Source organism: Hordeum vulgare, chromosome 3H (genome assembly GCF_904849725.1).
Source record: "Hordeum vulgare subsp. vulgare chromosome 3H, MorexV3_pseudomolecules_assembly, whole genome shotgun sequence".
NCBI classification, from domain to species: domain Eukaryota; kingdom Viridiplantae; phylum Streptophyta; class Magnoliopsida; order Poales; family Poaceae; genus Hordeum; species Hordeum vulgare.
The window spans coordinates 249,524,400-249,534,399 of NC_058520.1; positions in this window are offsets into that span (position 1 = coordinate 249,524,400).

Genomic DNA, 10,000 nt, shown 5'->3' on the forward strand with positions numbered 1-10,000 from the left:
AAGAAGAATTAAGACAAAGTCTAACCATAGCATTAAACTAGTGGATCCAAATCAGCCCCTTAGAAAGCAACGCATAAACTAGGGTTTAAGCTTCTGTCACTCTAGCAACCCATTATCTACTTACTACTTTCCAATGCCTTCCTCTAGGCCCAAATAATGGTGAAGTGTTATGTAGTCGACGTTCACATAACACCACTGGAGGAAAAACAACATACAACACATCAAAATATCGAATGAATACAAAATTCACATGACTATTATCAGCATGACTTATCCCATGTCCTCGGGAACAAAAGTAACTACTCATAAAGCATAATCATATTCATGACCAGAGAGGTAATGAGTATCATCAAGGATCTGAACAGAAACTCTTCCACCAAATAATCCAACTAGCATCAAGTACAAAGAGTAATTAACACTACTAGCAACCTTACAAGTACCAATCGGAGTCGCGAGACGGAGATTGGTTACAAGTGATGAACTAGGGTTTGGAGATGAGATGGTGCTGATGAAGATGTTGATGGTGATGAGTCCCCTCCAATGAGAGGAGTGTTGGTGATGACGATTGCGACGATTTCCCCCTCCGGGAGGGAAGTATCCTCGGCAGGATCGTCCTGCTGGAGCTCTAGATTGGTTCTGCTCAAGTTCCGCCTCGTGGCGGCGGCGAATCCTCCGAAAAGCTCCCTTCTGATTTTTTTTCCGGACGAAACCCTTCATATAGCAAAAGATGAGCGTCGAAGGGGCAACAAGGGGCCCACAAGCCCCCTAGGCCCGGCCATGGGGGTAGGCCGGGCCTGGCAGGCTTGTGGCCTCCAGGTGGCGCCCCTCTAGTACTTCTTCCGCCCAGTATTTTTTATATATTCCCAAAAAATTCCACGTTGATTTTCACGGCTTTTGGAGTTGCGCAGAATAGGCATCTCAAACTTGCTCCTTTTTCTGCTTCTTCCTCTTCTTCTTCTTTTCCCTCTTCTTCTTATTTTTCTTCTTCTTCTTATCCTCCTCCTTCTTCTTCTTCTTCCTCTTCTTCTTCTTCTTCTTCTTCTTCTTCTTCTTCTTCTTCTTCTTCCTTATCCTCCTTCTCCTTCTTCCCCTTCTTCTGCTTCTCCTTCTCCTTATTCTTCTTCTTCTCCTTCTCCTTCTTCTTCTCCTTCTTCTTCTTCTTGTCCTTCTTCTTCTCCTTACTCTTCTTCTTCTTCTTCTTCTTCTTCTTCTTCTTCTTCTTCTTCTTCTTCTTGTTCTTGTTCTTCTTCTTCTCCTTCTCCTTCTCCTTCTCCTTCTCCTTCTCCTTCTCCTTCTCCTTCTCCTTCTCCTTCTCCTTCTCATTCTCCTTATTTTTCTCCTCCTTCTTCTCCTCCTACTCCTCCTTCTGCTCCTCCTTCTCCATCCTCCTTCTCCCCCTCCTTCTTCTCCTCCGTCTCCTGCACCTTCTGTTGCTTCTTCTTCTCCTCCTCCTCCTTCTCCTCCTCCTCCTCCTCCTCCTCCTCCTGCTTCTTCTTCTTCTTCTTCTTCTTCTTCTTTTTCTTCTTCTTCTTATTCCTCCCCTTCTCATTCTCATTCTCCTTATCCTTCTCCTTCTCCTTCTCCTTATCCTTCTCCTTCGCCTTCTCCTTCTCCTTCTCCTTCTCCTTCTCCTTCTCCTTCTCCTTCTTCGTCTTCTTATTGTTCTTCTTCTTCTTATTATTATTATTCTTCTTCTGCTTCTGCTTCTCCTCCTCCTCCTCCTCCTCCTTCTTCTTCGTCTTCTTCTTTTTCACTTCTTCTTCTCCTTCTCCTTCTCCTTCTTCTCATTCTCCTTCTTCTACTTCTTCATCATCTTCTTCTTCATCATCATCTTCTTCTTCTTCATCTCCTCCCCCTTCTACTTCTTCTCCTCCTTCTGTTGCTTCTCGTCCTTCTGCTTCTTGATGACCAACAACTATAGGGGATCAATCATAGTCCTTTCGATAAGTAAGCGTGTCGAACCCAACGAGGAGCAGAAGGATGTGACAAGTGGTTTTCAGCAAGATAATATCTGCAAGCGCTAAAATTATCGGTAACAAGTGATTGTATGGTGAGGTGATTCGTAGCAACCAACAAGTAATAAAAGTATCAGCGGTGTAGCAAAGTGTCCCAATCCCTTTTGTAGCAAGGGACAAGCCTGGACAAAGTCTTATAGGAGGAAAAACGCTCCCGAGGACACACAGGAATTTTTGTCATGCTAGTTTTCATTATGTTCATATGATTCGCGTTCATTACTTTGATAGTTTGATATGTGGGTGGACCGGCGCTTGGGTACTGCCCTTACTTGGACGAGTATCCCACTTATGATTAACCCCTCTCGCAAGCATCCGCAACTACGAAAGAAGAATTAAGACAAAGTCTAACCATAGCATTAAACTAGTGGATCCAAATCAGCCCCTTAGAAAGCAACGCATAAACTAGGGTTTAAGCTTCTGTCACTCTAGCAACCCATTATCTACTTACTACTTTCCAATGCCTTCCTCTAGGCCCAAATAATGGTGAAGTGTTATGTAGTCGACGTTCACATAACACCACTGGAGGAAAAACAACATACAACACATCAAAATATCGAATGAATACAAAATTCACATGACTATTATCAGCATGACTTATCCCATGTCCTCGGGAACAAAAGTAACTACTCATAAAGCATAATCATATTCATGACCAGAGAGGTAATGAGTATCATCAAGGATCTGAACAGAAACTCTTCCACCAAATAATCCAACTAGCATCAAGTACAAAGAGTAATTAACACTACTAGCAACCTTACAAGTACCAATCGGAGTCGCGAGACGGAGATTGGTTACAAGTGATGAACTAGGGTTTGGAGATGAGATGGTGCTGATGAAGATGTTGATGGTGATGAGTCCCCTCCAATGAGAGGAGTGTTGGTGATGACGATTGCGACGATTTCCCCCTCCGGGAGGGAAGTATCCTCGGCAGGATCGTCCTGCTGGAGCTCTAGATTGGTTCTGCTCAAGTTCCGCCTCGTGGCGGCGGCGAATCCTCCGAAAAGCTCCCTTCTGATTTTTTTTCCGGACGAAACCCTTCATATAGCAAAAGATGAGCGTCGAAGGGGCAACAAGGGGCCCACAAGCCCCCTAGGCCCGGCCATGGGGGTAGGCCGGGCCTGGCAGGCTTGTGGCCTCCAGGTGGCGCCCCTCTAGTACTTCTTCCGCCCAGTATTTTTTATATATTCCCAAAAAATTCCACGTTGATTTTCACGGCTTTTGGAGTTGCGCAGAATAGGCATCTCAAACTTGCTCCTTTTTCAGGCCAGAATTCCGGCTGCCGGCATTCTCCCTCTTCGTGTAAACCTTGCAAAATAAGAGAGAAAAGGCATACGTATTGTACATCGAAGTGTAATAACAGCCCAAAAAGCAATAAATATCAACATGAACGCATGATGCAAAATGGATGTATCAACTCCCCCAAGCTTAGACCTCGCTTGTCCTCAAGCGAAAGCCTAGATCAATAAACATGACCACATGTTTAGGGAGAGAGGTGTTGAAAAGACCTCGATGACGCCTAGAGGGGGGGTGAATAGGCTATTTAAAAACTTCTTCGGATTTGGCTTGAACCTAATGCGGAAATAAACTAAGAGGGTACTTGTCAAGCACAAATCCTAAATGCACTAGGCACTGCAACGTGTATCAACAACAGGATCTACCAAGATGGACACAATACAGTTACTGACAAGCACAAGTAAGTTACACAAACTTACTTGAGCTATATCACACGACAAGTAGGTGAACAACACAAGATACTAGATCACACTATATCAACACAATATATCAAGGGCTGCAAGTATGAACGTGTGAATATAGAGGGTATGCTTGAATGATTAATCTTGTACAAGAAATAGCCAACACAATATAATGAGCACAACCAATATGCAATGTATGTATGCTCAAATAACACAAGTAAACCACAAGTGAGGAGTTAGGGTTAAGGATAACCAAGGTCACTGAGACGAAGATGTATCCCGATGTTCACTTCCTTGGAGGGAAGTTAGTCACCGTTAGAGAGGTGGATGTTACCACGAAGGCACACCAACGCCACGAAGGCTCACCCTATTCTCCCTTTGAGATAACACCACAAAGGTGTTTCTCAACCACTAGTGGTAAGCCTTTGAGGTTGCTTCCAAATCCTCACAAACTTTTCGGGGGAAATCACACGAATTGATTCCTCTCCGAAGAACTCCTACCGCCTAGGAGTCTCCAACCTCCAAGAGTAACAAGATCACGGGGAATGCTCAAAACTTGCTCAAATCACAAATAGCTTGGGTTGAGAGAAGGAGAGGGAGACGATCTATCTTTTGATTGGAACAACTCTCAAAGGGGCTCACAAATGCTCTTGGGATCTAGGATTTGGAGTGAGCAAATGTGTGTGAGGTGGAAATGTGTTCTTATGAGGATAAGGCTGTGTTGGGCAACCCTCTCACGAAGTGGGAGGGGGGTATTTATAGTGGGGAGAGAAATACAACCGTTGGGGATACTTTAAGTCACACAGGGTCCGGACGTCCGACAGTTGTCGGAAGTCCGGGCGTGCGCGAGGGGTCGGACGTCCGACAGGGGTCGGTCGTCCGAGGCCTGTAGATACGACTGAAACTATTTTGAATTACACAGCGACCGGACGTCCGGAGAGGACCGGAAATCCGAGTTATACAACTCAACTTCTACTGGTGGTAGGTTCCGGGTTTCCGACGGGGGTCGGACGTCCGTCCCTCGGACGTCCGGAGGGAGCCGGAAATCCGAGTTATAGAGCTTATGTTCTTCTGGTGCAGGGCTCCGGATTTCCGAAGCCTGTCGGTCGTCCGAGCCTTGACCGGCCCTCGGACGTCCGGAGGGAGCCGGAAGTCCGAGTTATATGGCCCAAGTTTCTCTGGTGCATAGTTCCGGAATTCCGAAGCTGGTCGGCTATCCGGGCCTCGGACGTCTGGAGAGAGCCGGAAGTCCGAGTTATATGGCTCTGATTTCTCACGTATAGGATTCCGGATTTCCGAAGTTGTCGGTCGTCCGGCCCTCGGACGTCCGGAGGAGGCCGGATGTCCGAGGCACTGGTTCTGTTTTCAGATAACAGCAGAGCAGTGGAGATGTGGTCTGAACAGAAAGTGAAGATGTAGTTTGAGAAAGTTCATCGCAAAACCTGTGATCCCCTCTTAATAGTGCGGGATCCCTAAGGACTCAAGAATCATAAAAGAGTACTGATGATCCATACTTGAGTGTATACTTTTATTCGCTGATCATTACTCCGCACCACTAACGTCAAAGGGACTGATACCTTTGAGTTAGCCCTTTCACCTGAGCTTGATGTTGTTGTTCCTTCTTGGCTCAAGTTGAAAGCAAGAAAAATGAAGTATTCAAGTAGCTTTCCCATACACAATGCGGAAAGCCTAGCTTATGTATTCATCTTCATTTGTTCACCATGTGAACATCCACAAGAATCAAGCATGAAGTTCTCAAGAATGCTTATCTTGATCTTGTCTTGTCCACCATGTGAACATCCACAAGAATCAAGCATGTAGTGCTCAGGAATGCTTATCTTGATCTTGTCCTTGTTAGCACATGAGGTTGTCCTTGTCAGCACATGATCATTGACAATAGTTTCAATGATATATTCGTGTTGATCCGCTTGAACTTGCACACCACAATCTTGATGACGATCACCACTTGACGTCATCCTTCATGGGTTGTATGAGATCTTCCTTTTGACGCAAGCCCAAAGGAAGCACACCTAATCCCCACATAGGAGTCTCACAAAGACCATGGGTTAGTACACAAACACGTAATGGACAATGCTTACCATACCATGGGATCACTTGATCCCTCTCGGTACATCTTGTACGCTTTGTGTGTTGATCATCTTGATTTACTCTTTGTCTGAGATCTTGATCAACCTAGTGTTTCTATGACCATTCTTTGGATAATACCTTGAATAACATCTTGGTCATCATATAAACTCCTTGAACCCAACAGATGGACTTCAAGAAGTGCCTATGGACAAATCCTATAAATATAACTTAAGGCAACCATTAGTCCATAGGAATTGTCATCAATTACCAAAACCACATATGGAGATATATGCTCTAACAGGTGTCGACAAAACAAGATACGACCATGCAGGCATCATGATCAAGATTAGAACAGCAATACCAGCATGTAATCTCTCATGCTAAAGTGACAAATTCTTCACAAAGTAAAGCATGAATCAAGAACCGTACCGAGAATTAACAACCGAAAGCCTTTAGTCACTGAAGCAATTGCAATTTATCACAACATCAGAAAGAGTCAAATAAGAGCTTGTAAAGCAAATCCACATACTCAATCATCTTTTCGTTCTCTACAATTGCTACTACTCACGTGGTACTCATGAGATCAAAGTTTCAGCTGGACACAGAGAACGATAGGGGCTTATAGTTTTGCCTCCCAACTGCTTACCTCAAGGGTAATGTCAACAATAATAATTCATGAATACTTACCTCCAAATTGACATATGAATATAGATCTTTCCCTAGCATGTGACGTTAGCCAAGATAAAGGCGAAACAAGGAATTGGTGAAGATCACCATGACTCTTTCAAGGGCAAAAAGTAAAGGTACAAGAGGGAAGGAGAGGTTGTCATGCGCTTTTGAGGTTTGGATGCGTGTCCTCTTAGTGTAGAGGAACGTCACTTTATATTGCCTCATGTGATAAAGAACTTTATTATGCAGTCTGTCGCTTTTATGTCTTCCTCATCACCAGTTCGTACAAAGCTTATTTTCCACACACTGATAGATCATACATATTAGGGAGCAATTTTTATTGCTTGCACCGATGACAACTTACTTGAGGGATCTTATTCAATCCATAGGTAGGTATGGTGAACTCTCATGGCAAAACTGGGTTGAAGGTTTATGGATGCACAAGTAGTACCTCTACTTGGTGTGGGAGTTTTGGCTAATATGAGGTGGAAACAATCGTCACATGCTACGGGATCTCTAATCATATAACATTGTTCGGAACCAAGCAAACACAATTCATTATGTTGTCTTCCTTGTCCAACATCTACTTCTAAGCATGTAATAGATTAGTGAGTGTTCACAATCATAGATGGTGTCAAGGATGATATATTTATATGTGAATCTCTCCTTATTTATCACTTCCTATTAATTGCAACAATGACCAAGGTCTACGTTTGTCTACCCTCAACAAGTTTCAGTCATCATCCTTTTTATATGTGAAGCCATCACTTCCCATAAGATCACTATATGATCTTTCATGCTTTTGTTCTTTCTCGATCTTTTGATCATGGCAAGAGGCAAAGCCCCTTCAACTAAGATACTCTTTATTATATGGCTCACGAGCTCGAATACATTGGGGGTGACACAAAGCAAAACTCAAGCCTAAAACACTAAGACTTCCATTCTACTAAAGAAAGAGAAAACTGAAAAGGAACAAACTAAAACAATGGTAAAGGCAAAAGATATGATGGTGATACGATACCGGGGCAACTCCCCCAAGCTTGGCACAAGCCAAGGGGATTGCCCATACCCATGCTCAGTTGTTTTCCTTTGGAGGTGATGGTGGTGGAGTTGTTGCAACATGAGTTTGATCCTACGTCTTCCAGGGCATAGGTGCTCCATCATGGAAAGATGAACGAGTCTCCGGAATCCTCAAATCTACAGCCAACCGTATTGATTTAAATCTATACTCATACTCACAGTTTTCATTCTGCAGGTCATAGATCTGGGCTTCGAGGTGATCAATCCTATCATAGAGCCTCGAGAGGTGCTTCCCAATGTCATTGGCATCAATCTTGTGCTTGTTGGTGAACTCCGTGATCATCATGTGGTTGGCGTTGAGTCCATGCTCCACCATCCCTTGGCACTTGAAGACATGTTGTTCCATTGCTTCAAGCCTCGCCTCCATGCTTCCGGTCTTCTTGGGCCCCTCAACATCACGGATGTGCAACATCCCCTCACGCATCTCGATAGAGTGAGGGTGTTGCAGCACTCCCGCTAGGTAAGGATTGATGACCTTCTCGAAGATCTTGTCCTTCGGAGCTTTTGGGGACGTCATAGCGATCTAGATCTGCAGCAGAAACAAGCTCGAAACAAAAAACAAAGGGAATTTGCATGATACAGAGGTCAGACCTTTCGGGAGGATATATAATGATTTTTTCAAGACCAGAAGGAGTACTCCGCACGAAAACGGAGTCCGGGAGGCGCACGAGGTGGCCACAAGCCCTCTAGGCCCGGCCAGGGGGGTAGGCCGGGCCTAGGAGGCTTGTCGCCTCCTCGTGCACTTTCCGGACTGCTTTAAATTTTTCTATTTTTTCAAAAATTCCAAAACGGAGGAAAATTGCTACGGGAAAAGTTTTGGAGTCGGTTTACTTACCGAATCACATACCTCCTCGTTTTCGGAGTCTAAAACAGGCTCATAAATATCCCTTATGTACTCCTCCGGAGTTATGGTATTGATATTGTTGCTCTCAACATTTATGGGAGTACCTGAGATGTAATGCTTGATTCTCTATCCGTTTACCACTCTCGGACAATTACCTTTCGTGTTGTTGATTTTGATAGCACCGGAACAATATACTTCCTCAACAATATAGGGAGCTTCCCATTTAGAGAGAAGCTTGCCGGCAAAAAATCTTAAACGAGAATTGTATAGCAAAACATAATCACCTACATTGAACTCACGCTTTTGTATCCTCTTATCATGCCACCTCTTAACCTTTTCTTTGAATAACTTGGCATTTTCATATGCCTAAGTTATCCATTCATCAAGCGAGCTAATGTCAAATAACCTCTTGTCACCAGCAAGTTTGAAATCAAAGTTGAGCTCTTTGATTGCCCAATAAGCTTTATGCTCTAGCTCAAGAGGTAGATGACATGCTTTACCGTACACCATTTTGTACGGAGACATGCCCATGGGATTCTTATAGGTAGTTCTATAAGACCATAGTGCATCATCGAGCTTCTTAGACCAAATCTTTCTAGACCTGTTGACAGTCTTTTGCAGAATCAGTTTAATCTCTCTATTGCTTAGCTCTACTTGACCAGTGGACTGAGGGTGATAAGGAGACGCAATTCTATGGTTGACATTGTACTTAGCAAGCGTTTTACGGAAATCACCATGAATGAAATGTGAACCACCGTCGGTCATTAGATATATAGGGACTCCAAATCTAGGGAAGATAACTTCCTTAAGCATCCTGATAGAGGTGTTGTGATCAGCACTACTATTGGGGATAACTTCTACCCACTTAGTGACATAATCAACAGCAACTAGGATATGAGTATACCCATTGGATTTTGGAAAAGGTCCCATATAATCAAAGCCCCAAACGCCAAATGGTTCAATGACAAGTGAATAGTTCATAGGCATTTCCTGATGTTTACCGATATTACCTATTCTTTGACATTCGTCACAAGACAAGACAAACTTACGGGCATCCTTGAAGAGAGTGGGCCAATAGAAACCTGATTGCAATACCTTGTGTGCAGTTCTATCTCCCGCATGGTGTCCTCCGTAGGCCTCAGAGTGACACTTCTAGGATCTATCCCTGTTCATGTTCAGGTACACAACGTCTAATAACACCATCTACTCCTTCCTTATAAAGGTGAGGATCATCCCAAAAGTAATGTCTCAAGTCAAAGAAGAATTTCTTCTTTTGCTGATATGTGAAACTAGGTGGTATATATTTGGCAACGATATAGTTTGCATAATCAGCATACCACGGTGCACTACGTGAAGCATTGATGACATTCAGTTGCTCATCGGGAAAGCTATCATGAATAGGTTGTGGGTCATCAAGAACGTTCTCCAACCTAGACAAGTTATCTGCTACTGGGTTATCAGCACCCTTCCTGTCGACAACGTGCAAATCAAATTCTTGTAGCAAGAGAACTCATCTGATAAGTCTAGGTTTAGCGTCTTTCTTCTCCATGAGGTACTTAATAGCAGCATGATCAGTGTGAATAGTGACTTTGGAATCAACTATGTAAGAC